The sequence below is a fragment of the Haliotis rufescens genome, unplaced genomic scaffold (assembly GCF_023055435.1).
Source record: "Haliotis rufescens isolate VD_foot unplaced genomic scaffold, xgHalRufe1.0.p SCAF_1, whole genome shotgun sequence".
In the NCBI taxonomy this organism is placed as follows: domain Eukaryota; kingdom Metazoa; phylum Mollusca; class Gastropoda; order Lepetellida; family Haliotidae; genus Haliotis; species Haliotis rufescens.
In genome coordinates this window covers 64,751,671-64,770,891 of record NW_025963779.1, presented here as the reverse complement: position 1 = coordinate 64,770,891, position 19,221 = coordinate 64,751,671, and the positions used below count along the sequence as shown (strand labels likewise).

At 40.6% G+C, this 19,221-nt stretch overlaps 1 long non-coding RNA gene across 1 annotated transcript in view; it reads right to left on the bottom strand.

Annotated features, from left to right (window-relative positions):
- LOC125382029 overlaps positions 1-19,221 on the bottom strand; it is a 69,316-nt gene that overhangs the window by 16,472 nt on the left and 33,623 nt on the right. The window lies entirely within an intron of this gene.

The window sequence follows — 19,221 nt, the reverse complement described above, 5'->3', positions numbered from 1 at the left end:
TCCTACAAAAATATCCTGAGTTTTGACAGTTTTGTCAAAGATTTAATCAATGATTTCTGTGATCATTACCCAGATTTTGTGTTACTTGCCAAGTTTGCTTTGGGTATCCCAGTGTCATCAGCCCCCTGCGAAAGCGGCTTATCCAAGAAAAAGACTGAATCCTCTAATTCTAAAAATATATATATCAACCATAAGGCAGTGACACTACTTAAACTAAAGATAAACAATAAACAGAGTGTTTAGTCTTTTGGATTTTTAAATGTTACGCTATTTTCTGTTTGAATTCACAAATAGAAGTGTGTGAAAATTTCATTCATACCAATTACTGCCAATTCAAACATACGTCAGCCAGAGAATCATTTTTATTGTACACACAAATCAGTTCTGGATTATTTCTGCAGTCTCAAATATTGTTTTTGGTAACTGTAGTTTTGGGGTAAGAATGGTGGTTAAACAACGATGATGTCATTCATATGCATAAGGTATTTAATACAAAAGCAAAAGGAAAACAGGATCTGAAACAGTAAGTTATGAATACCTCTGCTGACCTTGCCATATATGGATTGGATATAGATGAACGACTTAGTTTTGAATTAATGCTGTTTTTAATCATATTCCTTTTACACTTAACCGTTTTAAAACATGAATGTGACTTGATTCAGATTACGTGTAAATGGTTTTACACATATAAATACTTAAGTTAGCTCTTGACGTAATGGTCCTCAATCAATCTGTCTGTTGTAGCTTATACATTTTGTCATCTTCTCTGAAGTAAGTGTCAGGTCACAGAAAAGAAATATCAATATCAAATACATGTAGGCAGTTAGACATATCAATCAAGCACCTGATTGTTTCTTTTGGTATGAACTACATTAAGTACTCAGGTTGTTCAAGCTTCCATAAAAAGACCCATTTTGGGAACATTTAAAATCTTTTTATACCATTTATGCTTTTAATTAATGTGAACTATACTTATTTTCAGGCATCTAGGATTGTGCATACGAAGAAAATGGGACGTTTTTAGGTTGAGACATACTTGCAAAGAAGGAGGCAAATAAAAAACGTGAGCAGAGTGTAGATATATTGGGCAGTAACTTGTGTATACACAAATATGGATTTTCATGGGCCATGACCAAATTGAATGTTGCTTGTGCACAGTTGAATCCCTTATTAGCAATACATATATGGATAACTGAAATTCATGCCTCGACCTGATTACGATCCTTGGCAACATAATTATCCACATGGGTTTCATTCAGATGAGGCTGAATGACTGTCTTGTCGATATGATAATCACCACACTTCCTATAGCAAGATCAGTATTGTGAAAAACTGGAAATTGCAGGGTCTAATTAACACAGGCACAGGCAAAGGCACAGGCAAAGGCACAGTCACTGTGTTAATGCAGTGTGGGTTGTATTTGTGTAAGTAGGAAATAGGTATCTTTATTCCATGAGGTGTGGCTTTTTTGTCATACAGCACCTGGTATAAGATATGAATTATCTGCATCCAGTTCAAACAACCTGTTTGTGAAAGATTTGCCCCAGAATTAAATTGTTAAAATATAAATTGGAAAATCCAAAATAGGATATACAGAAATGACAGTAAGTTGAAAACTTGACCTTAGTCCATTTAGTACCATACTTTAATAACAACCATGACACTGATTTTGTCCATAGATGTCCCCCTGCAAATTCAAGGTTGGCATGAATGTGGATGTGTTGGATGATGATGGCTTTTGGTATGTAATTGTTGTTAGCATTGTTAGCATCATTTTTCAGACAAGCTTGATTTACTAATATTAAGGGTTTAAGATTATATTCAGATTGGAACGATTTGCTTAGAAACCGATGAATCAAGATATTCCTTTTGTATCAATATTTATTATAATATATTAATTAATTGTTTTAAGCCGACATTATATGTGATGGTATACAGAATATATCTTTTATACAGATTACAGAATATATATCTTCCTGTGCATTTTGATGTTCACAACTTTTTACTATTACATACTGCAACCAGTAGTGCCATGGTAGTCACGATGAACATGTATTGTTTGCCCTCTTCATACAAGTTATGCGTGTACCATTATGTAATTTAATGAACATGTTGATTTGATGAATCTTCAGTAGATACATGTACTATGTCTTTTACTTATGCTTCTTTGCCCTTGTTTTGTTTGTTTGGTGTTTTTTATAACGCTGCACTCAGCAATATTCCAGCTATATGACAGCGGTCTGTAAATAATCGAGTCTGGACCAGTCAATACAGTGATTGACATCATGAGCATCGATCCACGCAATTGGGATACGATGACATGCATCAACAAATTCAGCGAGCCTGACCACCCGATCCCGTTAGTAGCCTCTTACGACAAGCCGTGTCGCCTTTTACGGCAAGCATGGGTTGCTGAAGACCTATTCTACCCCGGATCTTCGCGGCCCTTTGCCCTTGTATGATCATTCAGATCTAATTTGATATTTGACACAAATTCATATGAGCTACTGGCTCGTTGCTCTATGTTTATTATCTTGACATTGGCTAAGGTTCAAATTGGTACTGATAAAAAAATTGTTGACTTCCGGATATATTTATTAGTCTGATCATGTGTTGGTCCTGTCTTAAATACTAATTTTGAAAACCAATCGGCTTTTTTCATTTCCTTTATTTAACGGTATGTCAATATACATTGAATACATCACGTTCATACTGCAGCAAAGAGCTGAACTTAGCGCAGATTAGCACATAGCCTCTCTGAGCTATATGTAAGAAGATCCCATACTTGTAAAATAATAGAGGGAAATTCAGTTAGGTTTGTCAAATCAACCCATGATCTCACGAGTCTGAACTGCTTCAGTTCAGGCTTAGTATAAGGACCATCGGTAAGTGGCATGTACTCTGTTAATGATAATGCACAGTGATGTTTATTTGTGTTGTTGTATTCATCTCGTGTAGGGTAGCATCCGAATAGTTTTTTTCTATTGTTGCACATTTCTTGTCCCAATATATAATTCTGTTTTGAAGATCTGATTGCATTTTTAGTGCTTTTCTTCCAGAGGCCGTAAATATTATTTTGGCATTTTATGTCATCAGAAGATCAATGATCAGTCACAAAACAGTTTCCGAAAAAAGTGTTTATACTGAACATGACAGATCATGGAGCTTGGTTACCTCTCAACTTCATGTTTGCATATGTTTTAGCAAATCCTGCCACATCAAATGTGACTTGTTTAGGTCTAGGTCATCGAAAAACCGATAGGAAAACTGCGTAGTCAATGCTTATATGCCTGAACAAATATGTTGAAGGCTGCTGTTTCAAATGACATGGTCAGTTACCTCCAGATTCAAACATTAGTTCCCTGAGAACAGTTGGAAAAACGCTAGTCAGAAATGAAACCCGAAGACATGAAAGTTGTGGAACCAAGGCGAGCGGGGAAAAAAGGCGAGCGAGTCTGCACGTTTGCTGTTTATTCCTTCTCGGCCTTAATTCTCAAAGAGTTGTTTGGAAAATGAATATGCATGAATTTCGCTAAATATCCTGTGCATGACGATAAACGTGAGCGAAAAGGGAATTCCCTCAAGTGTAATATTGGGATTCCCAGACATTCCGTAGTAATAAAAGTAGTCCGCTTCGGTGGGCGTGGTATAATTTTTGACATTCATTGGGAAATGAATGCGAAAACACGTGACCAATTCAGCTAATCAGAATGCAGGAATCTCAATGAACACTACGAAAATCTAATTATATGAGGTTAATAATGTATTTACTGACTGAAAATGTAAGAGAATATACAATGCCTAAGTGATTCAGTCATTATTCATATGCCTGATTATAGACAATTACTGTAACACATATAAGTATAATCTGCTATAAATGCATCTACATGAAATGATATCATGTCTGTGCTTCAGTGTGGGGCAGGTCCTAAGATCTGGGGACCGCCTCCGTGGTCTAGTGGTAGAGCGTCCGCCCGGAGAGCGGAAGGTCCGGGGTTCGATCCCCGGCCGCGTCATACCAAAAGACGTTAAAAGATGGTACTTGTTGTTACCCTGTCTGGCGCTCGGCATTAAGGGGCTAAAACAAGGACTGGTCGGCTCTGAGTCAGTATACTGTCTCTGAGTGGGGTATTCATGTTAAACTGCGGCATGGTATCTCAGTGAGCTAGCACTATAAATCAGCATCAGTCCGGACTAGTACAAGCAGCCACACAAACACACACGCGCGCATGCACGTCGCTATATAAGTGCAATAATCTTGGACGCGACGTTAAACTTCACCTCACCTCACCTCACCTCACCTCACCTCACCTCACCTCACCTCACCTAAGCCCTGGAAACTCTCAGGTGTCAAGCTGCGGAACACGGCCACCCATCCATCACTGTGACCAACGTTGCTTAACTTCGCCTGATTTGTGACCTGTGTGCAATCCCAACTTATAACAGCTGACTTGTAAGGTATATTACAATGTATGCACGTGACCATATTTCATCATGATACCTACGTCCCTTGGGAGCGCCAGAAACCTATTATCGTGGGTTCGAATCCCGGTTCATACCTATTATGATTCTGGGGATACCGGCTTAACAGCCGTGCTCGTTTCACCAAAGTAGTAAACGTATGAGACCGACATCATTTTAGGCTCGACCCCGACATTGAGCTGACAAGCTGTGATATAACTAGAATAATGTTCAAAGCTTCGTTAAACCCAACTCACTCACTCACTCATCGCGGGACACTAAGAGCGTTGATCGTTGCTCTTGTTGTCAACCAATAGTTTGCCAAATCCAGACACGATTATTTCCAGCCCGACTTGATACAGCTGGGCTATTGCAGAAAAGGTCCCTAGCACTTCATGTTTGTCGTATGTCAAACTAAAGAAGGAATAGGGTGGTCACGTGACCTGGTTGACTACGGGTCGTCCCCGATAGCGTGGATCTTGGCTCAATTCGTTTTACCTTCATCATTATTCATTATGTACATGCCGCTGTGCTATAGATTGTTTGTTTCTTTGTTTCTTTGTTTCTTTGTTTCTTTGTTTGTTTCGTTGTTTCTTTGTTTCTTTGTCTCTTTGTATCCTCACTTCATCTGCTCAGAAACTGACAAAACTCAACTGGCACAGAACTGGAATGGCTATCTGAATAGGTGTCACAGCACATGCACGAGTCAGCTAACGTATTCAATCAAATTGGTGCCACATATTTGTGACAGTGGAATAGATTCAATAGATCACAGAGGAGCCATGAAACGACCTGGGACTTGCTACGTCATTACGCGTAACTTAATAATGTATATCTAGCAGCAGTAATAGACTTGAGACATCAAGTTAGTGCAGAGGCCTTGAGTAACGGGCATCACAACGTTTAGTCATGAACATCAGTTCGGTAAACAAACAGTTCAGGGTCGTGCCAGTACAGTAATGTTACGGTGTCCTAAATACAGTATAGGTGAAAGGTAATTCGATGGCAGATGATGGGATGATGATGGGGGAGGGGATGAGTGACGGTGGGTAAAGGTAAATATATCCATTATTGAAGAATGTATTGATGAGTGAGTGAGTAAGTTGGGTTTAACGTCGCTTTTAACAGTATTCCGTTTATATCGCGGCGTGTCAGCTTAATGTAGGAGGAAAGTGATGCAGGTCTCAGACGTTTACCACGACCCAGAAGCACGGGTATGGTGCTGACAAACCTTCAAACATGATTGGGGCAAACCGGGATTCGAACCCACAATCATAGATTTCTGGCGTACCCGAGGGACGCAACTCTGCACAACGAATCGCGGCGCCTTAGACGACTGGGCCACCCGTGCCCCCTGTTGATAAATGAGAATAGATTTGACATCAAACATGATGATATGGATCCCATGGCTTTCAGATTGAAGTATTGCTCGCATGTTAAAATTATTAGATACCACTATGATGAAAAGAAACCAAAACCGGAGAAACATGTATATCCTTGTTCAGAGCCCAACATTTGAAATAACCCCATCAGCATATTCTCCTAACGTAAAAGCGATTGCTAATATACTCGTTTAGGACCCCACGACCCAACGAAGAGATCGCGAACGAGCTTGGCAAACATCCATCAACAAATGGGGACATGAGTGCATCACGCAATATTGATACAGACTACACGCACGGATAGAGGTTACAGATAGATGAATTTTATGATTTAGCTTTTCGTGTTGGCCAGTTTTGTTGAATAAATACCATAAAATAACATAAAAAATAACTATATAAGTCATGCATGAATATGTGCTGCAAAAGGGACATAAATCTTGAACGTTCTTTACTTATTAGCAGCTGACGTAATTGAACATCAACATATCGTGTTAGTTTCAACAAAATCAATACATACGCCATCAAGTCACTGGTTTTTCTAGTTCATCGATCACTTGATTGTCTGGTCCGTTTGCAGGTCACTGTCGCCTGGCAAGAGTACAGTTGTGTGACGTCAGGCAAAAAACACTTACTTTTTATGCAAATTGTGTGAGTGAGCTACTGAAAGGGCAGTGCATACCTTTCGCGAACACAGTGCCAAATTGTCATCACTGATTGTGAGCGATCCATTCATATCATTTTTAACACTATCTTGCCCAACAGATGTTGCCTGAATTTGACCGCCGCCTTATTTTGTTTTGAAACCAGGCGGCGCTTGGACATCCAAGGGATGTCATGTCAAGGGTCATTGTCATCTTCCAGAACACAGGCTGAACATTTCCGTTGAATGATAACTCAAGAAGCATGTACTGTATGTCAATGAAACTTGGTATATATCATCCTTGAGGCAAGGCCGCGATCTGAAAAAGGTCTTGATTGATCTACATATACGGTCAAGGCCATCTAAAAGTATGCATGGCGTTTTTCACTAAAATTACTTTATCTACAGAAGTTTCATAAACCGTATACGTCCAGTGATTGTATTGTTTGATTACTTATGTATGACAAGTGATTTCAAACTTTTATGTCAGAGGTAGATCACGGTGACCTACTTTCAATGTGTGGCATATGCAGTTTCATTTTTTTTTAAAAGTGGTGCTTGGATATTTCTGGGATACCTAACCCTGGATATCTTGCCATGTTAACTGATTTCCTGAGGGGCACGGGAGGCACAGTCGTCTAAGGCGCCGAAATCGCTGTGCATAATTGCGTCCTTAGGGCCAGAAGCCTATAAAAGTGGGTTCGAATCCCAGGTCGCCCCGATTATGTTTGTAGGTTTGTCAGCACTATACCGGTGCTCGTGGGTTTGACCGAAGTGGTAAACTTCTGAGACCTGTATCACTTCTGGCTTTCCCATTATTGCCGTAAAAGGCGACTATACTTGTCTTCAGAGGCGACTAACGGGATCGGGTGGTCAGGCTCGCTGACTTGGTTGATGCATGTCATCGATCCCAATCACTGGATTGTCTGGTCCAGACTCGATTTTTGACAGACTGCCGTCATATAGCTGGAATATTGCGTAGTGCGGCGTTAAACAACAAATAAATAAACATAAAGCTGATATAGCCGTCAAATAACTGGAATACTGTTCAAAGCGGCGTTAAACCCGACTCACTCACTCCTCTCTCTGTAGTCTGTATGTAGTGGTTATATCATATGAATACTGATGTATGACAAGTGACGGCAACCGTAATATATCAGTGGTAAGTCACAGGGACCAACTTACAGTGAGTAGCATGTGCCATATCACGAAAGAAGATATAAACGTGTTCTCCGAGTTGCACATTTCAAACCCCACTTTAACGCGAACCGCATTGGAAGTATTAAAAACAACTATAATTACTTAAAAGTTCATGTTTTTTGCCCAAGTCATAAATATTTGGCAAACAACATATGTGAATTATTATTCTTTTCATCCATCTTTTCACACCTGTAAGTTAAATAGCACACGTGTCTTGTAGAGGTAACCGTGAACCAAGTGTACTGAGCATTCTTATGAAACTTAGGCATCGTATAATCTCTATCAATTTCATCAAAGCAGTGCTGGCATTAATGTTTTGTATGTGTGCAGAGTTGCCAGCTTTGATCATCTTACAGAGAGAACACAAACATATTTCATTGTGAGGAGATATCAGCATTTTGTCTTGGCTGCTATCACAAACAATTTCATTTCAATCTTCACACTTTGAAAGTAGTGAATACAGAGAATGGATTACTGATAAAATGATAAAGAAAAAATGACGAACGGCAAATTACAAAAGGAGAGTGGTGTTCATTTGTACTTTGACATTTATAAATTGGCTTTCATCTAATCCCCTAATTAAATTTCCCCATACATAAATCTTATTTAGTTCACAACGTCCCACATTTTCGACGGGATGTATCTTAGAATTATGCTTTCAAAACGAATAGCATGATAAAAACATTCGCGACCACTCGTATCATCCATCGACAGGCATCTTTTTAGTAATGAAGAAACGCTGATCGTTAAGTTGCGTTTATTAAGCAAGCATAAAAATCGTGTCATATCACAATTAATGTGTCCACAATTATGCAAGGAGTAAAATATGTCAATAACGTTTCAGTTGGTCATCTGATGGATTTCCTTATTCCTGTTCATAGCAGAATTTTAATTAGATTTCTTTGACAAGTGGTTTTCGAAACAGTCAGTAAATCAACATTTCAATTACTTTTTTATAAATTGTACGAAAACTTATGATGCCATGGAAAGTTGAGTAGAGTGAATGAGTGTGTGAGTTGGGTTTAACGCCCCTTTGGTCAATATTCCAGTTACGCTACAGCGTGTGGGAGGAATGTCCAAAGTGATGTAGGTCTTAGACGTTTACCACTTTGGTGAAACCCACGAGCACGGGTATGGTGCTGACAAACCTAGAAACATAATCAGAAAGTACCGAGGTAGAGAAAGCGTAGAAATAGAGGTGTAACTAATATTCATACCACTTCAACATTTTGACCCGTGAAGATCCGGGGTGGAATAGGTCTTCAGCAACCCATGCTTGCCGTAAGAGGCAACTAACGGGATCAGGTGATTAAGCTCGCTTACATCGTAACCCAGTTGTGTAGATCGATGCTCATGATGTCATTCACTGGATCGTCTGGTCCAGGTTCGATTATGTACAGACCGCCGTCACATAGCTGGAATATTGCTGAGTGCAGAGTTAAACAACAAACAAACAAACTTCAGCATTTCATTTTAATTATTTATACTGTGACCGGAAATGGCGTCTTGACTTTCACGGCCCATGCAAACCAGTGGCGGATAGCATGAGCAGGCGTCGGTGCACGATTACATACACTCTTCAAACAAAGAAACGCATAGGAGATAATGAGAATGTTGATTTTGTTTATTTGTAAAACATTCTATACAAATGCAATAGCTTTGATTGAACGATGTTAGTCACTTGTTCGTTAACTGGTGTATAAACGAAACCGTTTCAAACTTTTGTAGCTTTATACAGAATGTTTTATAAGACTGCACAATAATGTCATGTAAAGGAAATTAAACGGAGAAGGCACGTGCAAACAGTGTGACAATCATGTGCCGTTACAGTGGCTATAAATGGTCAAACGTCCGTCAACATTTTGTCATACGTTCGTCAACATTTTGGACGTGGGAAAATCGACGACGACGTATGCGACGGAGCAACACCGTACAGGCATGGACTGAGAACCTGGCGGCGAGGCTGGTTCAGTGATGAATCACGATTTCTTCCCCAGCGCCGAGATGGAAGACAGCGTGTCTACCGACATCGATGTGAACGAACCGAACTGCGTACGACAGGTCGACAGATTCGGTGGTGTAAGGGTGCTGATGTGGTGAGCCATATCCTACCCAGTTCTGACTCCCTGTTCTGGTGGTGGTGGTTCGGGGGTTCAGCAAATCGGAACATCGACCAGCGTCACCGTCTTCTGATTATAAAACGACAGAGGAAGTTGTTTCAACATGACAACGCCACAGCTCACACAGCCCTTGTCACTGATGACTTACTTCATAATTCATACGCCAATATCTTTATCGTCGCCTTGCAGATCTCCGGATCTGTGGGATGAACTCGTGGACGTGGGCGTCAACGTCAACATACGCCACGGACACTTGCACATCTGACCAACGTGTTGCAGGCAGAAAGGAGGAGAATTCACAGGACAGAATCCGTAGAATAAGTGTCTTGTGACAGGACAATCAGTATTGTCATTGTGTCTACAGAACATGTGACTATCACCATGTTTCACCCTTAAGTCAATCGAATTAAATGAAGTATGCACTTTTAATTGAACACTGTAAAATGTTTCAAACTTTGCCTATGCGCTTCTTGTTGTGAAGAGTCTATTACAAGCCAAGTGAAAAATTGTTAACATCAGCCTTCATCTTACAACAAGGGTGGTTTTCTGTCTACATGTACACCTTTAACGTTTGTTTAGGGTGATACAATTTTTGACAAACTGCCCCGCTGCCCTTAAGTATAACAAGAGCAGTTTCGCTTCCCAAACAGACTATTTGTTTTCATTCGATACCGTGTCCTCTTGTGGCAAGCGACGAAAAACGTATTAAACATGAGCGTTGTCAAGTGAGGTGATTGCATTATTGTGTCATACAGAACCAGTCAGCGAAGTGTTAAACGATTTGTTGGAAAGTGCTTTCTTTTCGTCTTCTGTTCGAAAAGTGCACACAATTAATTTGAAAAGAATCTTTTCAATCTCAAAATCTGGAGTACTGGAGCCAACTTGTCTGCCTCGTAATTTCCAACAGGAATGTCATGGCTGACTGCGTAATTCTCATAAATTGTCTTTCATTCCGAGCTACAAGTATGGTTCTAGATTACATCGATGCATTGCTTTCAGAATCTAGATATGTTGACCATGAATAACACGAAGGAATAATGTTTACAACGCGTAAAGTGTATTGATCACGTGGCAGTACTGCGAAGAAAATTGAACTGGATTTATCTGTTAGAGGCGTCTTCTGACCTTCCCACTTATCAGTTATCATGACGAATGTTTACAATAGCGTCAAAAATAATAACAGGACGTTGAAATGGCAATAACAAGTTAACGGTAAACACTGCCCCGTTCTGTTCAGGCAGACCGTGTGTTCAACTTCATGCCATTATGTGTTAGTGAGTGAGTGAGTGGGTTTTACACCGCATTAAGCAATTTTCCAGGAATATAACGGCGGAGGACACGTGAAATGCGGGGAATAGAGCCCGGGACTTCATCAAGATCTCATATTCGTGATTGATGGAATCAATAAATGAAACTCTAATTTTCTTTAAGGACGACATCACCTGTAGGCTGCTAACCAGAGTACCACACCCCAGGCGTTCGGTAGGTAAGGGTACCTTAGGTCAACCGAAATCAGTTATCGTGACAGTGCCAGGAAGGTTAAGTCGGGTTATACCTTGGTCAACACTGAATTACCTAGATCGTCCAGGGTTTGGAAATCGAACGCAAACATTCAATTTGTCAATACGTAGCTTGATGACGTTGTACCAAAAATAAATACACTCGTCGAGTTTCCTTTGCCTTTCAAACTGCTGTGCGGGGAATAACCATAACAAGACATAATAAATAATAACACGTACAACTGACATAATAACATTTATTAAATTTGTTATTATTTTTATTTTTTAGATCATAAATCTTTGGAAATCACTTTTGGTTGTTGTTTTTTTCAGCCTGAAAAAATCCTAGAACATTTTATTTAAACTCCAAAATGCGAGGCGTCTAACAATTTCCATGGTACCCCAGCAGGACTAATGCCATCCTTGAGGCGCTTGCGACAGTTGTAACGTGTAGCTACAAATCAAAATGACTACTTCGCTTAAAGAACTGCCATGAAAAAAACTACTTTGAATGACGGGGCGGTCGGGTAGCCTAGTGGTTAAAGCGTTCGCTCGTCACGCCGAAGACCCGGGTTCGATTCCCGACATGGGTACAAGGTATGAAGCCCATTTCTGGTGTCCCCCCGCCGTGATATTGCTGGAATATTGCTAAAAGCGGCGTAAAACCATACTCACTCACTCACTCACTCACTCACCCACCCACCCAGCCACTCACTCACTCACTCACTCACTCACTCACTCACTCACTCACTCACTCACCCACTCACCCACCCACCCACTCACTCACTTTGAATGACGTGGAACTTACATGCAATTAAGTGGCAATTATATCAGCTACTTCAACAGCCATCGGGGGCACGGGTGGCCCAGTCGTCTAAGGCCCCGCGATTCGCTGTGCAGAGTTGCTTCCCTTCGACACGCCAGAACCCTATGCTTGTTGGTTCGAATCCCGGTTCACCCCGATTATGGTTCTAGGTTTGTCAGCACCATACCCGTGCTCGTGGGTTTCACCAAAGTGGTAAACGTCTGAGACCTGCATCACTTCCCTCCCACATTAAGCTGACACGCCGTGATATAACTGGAATACTGTTAAAAGCGATGTTAAACCCAACTCACTCACTCACTCAACAGCCCTCGACGGTACAGACACTAACAACCTTCGTTACTAATTTGTCATTACCGTTCTATAAAAGATGAATCTATAAACAAAACATGAATATGAGTATCCATAACTTGTTATTCTATATGGCTGAAACACTACCGATGTGGCGCAAAATGTAACTCAGAATGATTTCATTGTTTGACAAGGCCAAAATGTCGCCTGTTTTACAATTTGTATATGAACGTTATGTTTTCAATTGAATTTTACATTTGAGAGTTAAGATTGAGGGCCCAGGCAACTGTAGAACTGGTGCCCTTCGCTATTCAGGAATATATACTGAACCAAATTAAAAACTTCACAATCCTAATATTTTAACATTTTGACCAGTTATCTTTGTGGGCCCTTATTGTGTATTTAAACAGTAATGGCCACGTATTGTCTTCAGATAACACCCGTTTTTGTGCAGGTGAATCGATCAAAATCGTGTGCACAGCACTATAGTGGCAAAAGTGTTTTTTCACGTGCAACTGGTCACGTTAACAAAAAAAGAAAAACACAAGAAAACAAAAGTCTTTACGGCCATTTGTCATGCCACGCCTTTCAAATGTGCAACGTGAACGTGCCATCGGCATGTTGCAGACGGGAACGTCCGTAGCTGAAGTCGCAAGGACGATGGGTTGTAGTCGACGGACTGTTTATGATTTACAGACGCGTCTACAGCAAACGGGTACCACCGCTGATCGCCCTCGGCCAGGTCGACCACGTGTGACGTCACATGCAGAGGTTCGTCAGATTGTCTTACGTCACCTCTGTAATCGATTTTTGACGGCTACATCAACCAGAAATGAACTGTTTAGGTGTAGACTGAGTGCGCAAACTGTTCGAAACCGTCTGAGAACTGCTCACCTTCAAGCACGACGGCCATATTGCGGGCCGATTCTGACTCAATTACACAGACGTCAACGTCAATTGTGGGCACAGCGACACTTACGATGGTCTCAGAGGAATTGGAATCAAATCGTCTTCAGTGATGAATCCCGATTTAATCTTCGATTTGCTGATGGTAGGGCGAGGGTGTGGAGGCGCCGTCATGAACGTTGGGCCTAGTGTTGTGTACAGGAAGTTGACAGATTTCGAGGCGGAAGTGTCATGGTGTGGGGTGCTTTCTGTGGCAATGCACGTTCCAGGCTTCTTGTCATCCGTGGCAACCTCAACGCTGCTGCTTACCGCGACCAGGTACTGGCACTGGCAGTTGTCAACGCACATGGTGGCCATACACGCTACTGAACTTGTGTGCCATCAGATTCTCGTGCTTGGAACTTATGATTTAAACTGTTGATGTTATTACCGAATACCGTAGGTGCTTGGAACAAATTATGGTTACCACCGTTAATTAAAATCCTTCTTTGGACATTAATGATTAAAAATTACCTTCTCTGATACATTTATGCGTTGTATATCATATATGGGAATACTTTTTAAAATGTGAAGTTTTTAATTTGACTCAGTATACAAGTTCAAGTTGGTAGGCTTTGTGTCCAGTGCCAAATCTTTCAGTATTTCTCTAAGAAATATAAGATCCCTTATTCTATACCTTTACATTGTGAAAACTGGGCTAAAGTTAGAACGTGAGCAAGTTAGAAAGTTTTGTTTCGAGAGTATAACCCTCGAATATTTCTGGATTCCTTAAGGTGGGATTGCACAAATATGAGGCTATAGTGCCACATGCGAATTCAACCAGGGAGGTGCTTATTACTGTGTTGGGGAACTTGAATCACTTTCCCTTCACTTACATGAACATGGAGGTCGAGTTTCATTAACACGCTGAAGAGTACAGTGTAGACAAAAATGAAGGGACTGTTTCGATTATTGTTCTGATCTAAGCATATTTCAACGTCCTACTTTTGGGATGCATATGCGGCATGGTGCATCAAGATTCCTTGTCTCAGTGTTTTGCGTACAGTGTAATGTTTTATGAGTGCTTCTTTTTTTCGGAGCGCAAACGCGCCCATCACAGAACAAAGAATATGCAAAATTAATATACTACCTATCTGCGAACTGGCATAGTGGAAGTCACATGCAGGGGCGCGTTCGAAAACGTTTAGTTTTTAGAACTAAAAAGGTGTGAGCCAGACAAACTCGACATCGGTTACTTTTTGTCCTCTAAAAAGGTTTGATGCCCCAAACGTGTTTGTGTCATAAATCAAAGAGTATATAACATAGGGCACTATGTACCCCCACCCGGGCCATCCCAGGCCCCATGGCCTACCAGTGTTTCATTTCTTGACCCGATTCGTGGCATGACGTTAAAAATAAACGTCCAATCCTATAACTGGCATGAGCGAGAGGAAAGCCGTTCCGATTTTGAGATTATGACGGCTCTTACAAAACGAGGGTTTGGTGGAATATAGTGAGTGAGTGTTAGTTTACGCCGCTTTTAGCAATATTCCAGCAATACCAGGACACCAGAAATAGGTCCTGGGTATTAATCATAATAGAGACGGGTATTAATCATAATGGAGACATATGACATTGCATAAATGGGGATTGATAGAGCACAGACACTGACATTTATCTGGGTCCCATTGTACAAAGCGATCGTAACTCCGATAACTTGACATAGACTTACGACAGCCGTATCGCTAAGGTTGTTTTGTACAACGGCACCCTGGACGATAATGTTAGTTACCTAATCTTTTAAACAATCTGCATATGAACAAATCATGGCCGCTTGTGTCAAAAGCAGTGATAACTTGCATTGGGATTACATATGTGATAAGGTTATCGATTTGGTGAATTCACTCACATTGGTTACAATGTGTGAATCTAGGCGAAGAATAAACCCACGCACAATTCTCGGTCACAATGTACCCGGGGGTGTAGGCACTCCACAAGCACGGGTTTGCTAAACCAGGAATCATTATCAGGGCCAATCCAGGATTCGAAACCGCTATCATATTGTGATGAAGCGACGCAACTCTGCACAACGAATTGCGGCAGGACTCGGCAAACCGTGCAGACTAAAGATAAATGAACTGTGCGTTATACATATATTTAACTCATGAACATACATGATGATGATGATGATGATGATGATGATAGGAACGGTTATTGAGTGACTACATTGTTGCCCCCAGGTCACATGATGATGATGATAATGATGATGGTGATGATGATGATGATAAGAACGGTTATTGAATGACTACATTGTTGCCCCCAGGTCACATGATGATGATGATGGTGATGATGATGATGATGATGATGATGATGATGATGATGATGATGATAAGAACGGTTATTGAATGACTACATTGTTGCCCCCAGGTCACATGATGATGATGATGATGATGATGATGATGGTGATGATGATGATGATGATAAGAACGGTTATTGAATGACTACATTGTTGCCCCCAGGTCACATGATGATGATGATGATGATGATGATAAGAACGGTTATTGAGTGACTACATTGTTGCCCCCGGGTCACATTGGTCTCGTTGAGATATTTTTTGTTATTACAAAAATGGTCAATTTTTGCCCTATAAAATGCGTGTTTTACCACTATGAACAAAAATAAATGATAGATGCATGTATGTGTTTACGACTAGATAACTGAATGTGGAGTGTTTTTCAATTGTTTAAGAAATTAAAAAAAAGTCATTACATCATAGACGTCAGAAAATGGTCGAAATATTGCCGAGAATGACGAGAGACCAATTTCACTGTTACTTTACTCCGTTTGTTGAACAATTTCATCATTTCTTGTTATTTACTATGAAACCTTACAGTGCACATGTTTAGTTTCAGTATCGATAGATGTATCTGACCTCGCGTAAATATATAAATCTCATGTGATTCCGTGGCATTTGATTGGCAACCAAGGAATTCTTTTGCGTTTGTTTCTGTAAACCGGTAAAAAACCATCAGGCCACGCCCAGTAACGTAGTACTGTTTCCTTATTGGCTGATAATAGAACAGACGGGGCATTATTGCGCTGAAGATGTCACTGTTTTCGAATTTTGTCTGCTGTTTTTATATTAATGATTAATTATTTGTCTGCGCTTGTGTATTTGTTGTTTAACAATGCAATATTCTAGCTATATGACGGTAGTCTGTAAATAATCGAGTCTGGACCAGAAAAACCAGTGAGTGACATCATGAACATCGATCTACGCATTTGGGATACGATGCCATGCATCAACCAAGTCAGCGAGCCTGACCACCCGATCCCTTCAGCCTCCTCTAATGATAAACATAGTCGCCTTTTACGGCAAGCATGGGTTGCTGAAGACCCATCCTACCCCGGATCTTCACGGATATAATGATTTGATAAGCAGTCCTTGAATTATTATTGTTGTCGTACTTATTGACAAGAATTTACTTCAAAATGTTTTTCGCGTTTATTGGGTTATAAACGTGAAAGTCAGGATGTGCACACTTTGCGTACATACGCGTGTACAGCGGTTTCAACGTTTTGTATTGAAGTCAGCTCTCAAATGTAAAACTTCTGTAATATGACGCATATTGAATTCACAACACGAATGGGTTTGTATGACCCACAATCAAACCTAGCTGAGTCACCTCACCTCCATTCTGAACTTGCCCGCCTGGCTCTCAGGCCCCGAACTTGAGTAATTGAATGTGATTTCAAGCTCTGTTAAGCTGGTTCAGTTATGTGAAGTAAAACTCAGTGTGATCGTTTGAATATCCTTCCTCCTTAATTGTGCAATCCTTCTCAAAAAGGATATGGCAAAACAAACATCGCAAAAGACCACCTGTTAGTCGGTAGTGGGTTTGCTTATGGTCAAAGGGAGATAATCGTGTTTGTAGAAGAGTTAACTTCCTTTCCATAACTCAGCACAGTGTGTCGCTTAAAACTTCACACACGGCGTGTGCCCTCAGTCAAAGAGAGCTTATCGCGTACAACAAATCAAGGGAAGGTAAGTCTGTTAAGCAAATGGCAAACAGGATTTATAGTTACTTCCCTTTGACCATTAACGGTAAGGATTCTCAAATCCAATCAGTCGTATCGATGTAGCGTGTAGGTTTCGGGGAAAGCCGGGTGGGCCCGAATGAAACTTAAATCGTCAGTGCGCGGCTCATAAAACAACACCCGTGTCCGCTCGGAATATATTCCGCTAATTACAAAACACAGAGATCGAGTGCATGAAACTATTGATTGAATTGTCTCCCTTTGACCATTAACAGAACATCCTCCTTCCGAGCGCTGGCACCTTCGTTACTCTTTATCGGTGCCAAAAAGCTAGTTCAGTCACATGAATTAAAACTCAATTAACTCAACGTACGATTAAGTATTCTTCCTCCTTTATGCAATTTGTTTCTTCAAAAATATATTTGGTATAAAAAAACACGGCAGTCGAGACATGTACCCTGTCCTACTAGCGACTCAACGTCCTCAGCGATAGCCCGTTCGCGGAGCTCTCTATTCTATCCCTGCCACCAGCCAAAGCTCCCCAGTGTGGTAGGTGGCTACAACCAAGCTTGGAGATATACCTCGCAAACGACTGACCGTTGTGTTTACAAACAACTTATGCCAGTCGTGACGCTAAAAATACTCTTACCTTAGCTAAATTATTTTCTTTGGCAGTTTGAATTTCTGTTTCATTTCAACTATCATGTACCTGGTATGGAAAGAATGTAAGGGGAAAGTTTAATTATTCTGGGAAATCTGGTCAGTCGTAAACCTTTTCAAAATTCACTATGATTGCATTCCCAAAGACATAAAAGTATAAACGTTACAACATTTGGGGTAGTCCCTCCCCAAACCAACCCCCCTTTGGAAACCGTTTTAGCATTTATTTTTGGCATTGTCCGCAAGAATTTCCTTTCTGAGAAAGATGGCGATCTCGCACTCGATAATATTTACGATGATTTAACACTAAGTACAATGTATCTTATACAAATTATGACGCAGACAGTGAAAACGATCAAAACGAAAATAAACACAGTTCCCGAATGCAAAATTGGGCAGGTCCCACGTCGACGGATTATGAACCAAACAATGTGTGGAGTGAAGCCCCATTCAGTTGACAGGGAAGACTAAAATACGTTATCAATTGAAGCGGGAATGCTGTACAAACAGGTGTAATCGATATTCACGAACCTGAAAATTGCGGAAAGGTAAACCGGTTTTGTAGCAAATGGATGACCTTGACAACTCGAAACCAGAGGCTGTTTTCTTTTCGCCCACGATTTCTAACACTTTTTAAAATCAAAAAGCGATTCAAGGTTACTTACTGTATGGTATCGTGCATGCACGTGTACATTTCGTCCATCGATGTACGACTGAAAGTGGCTTTCAATAACTCCTTTTTAGCACTGTCGGAGTTACGAATTAGCCTTATTCCGACAATACGTGTCGCCCTTAGGAGCTGGCCAATCCCATATGACACCTCTCCCTATTTCAGTCCACAGCAACAGGCTCAGTGCGTGACAACTATATATTTGTTCCTCAAATTAAGGAGGTTGCGGTGTTAACATTTTACCTTAGGGGCAAATATTAATATCGTGTTCCAGAAAATACCAGGGGGAAATAGTTTTGCAGTAGGTTTTATAAAAAATTATATAGTTAGATGCTCTGATGAAATATGTTGTTAAAAAACACGGAATAAGCTTTTGCGTAAGATATGGAACCGGGAGAGCAGTTCAGTGACTACAAAATCAAAATTAATAAAACTTTAAACTTGAATTTCATTATATCGATTATCCTTCAATTCAGATATCAGACCTCGTGTTGTTCGTTCCCTTCACACAAAGCTGTCACACAGTATACATATCTTTGCAAGAAATGAGAG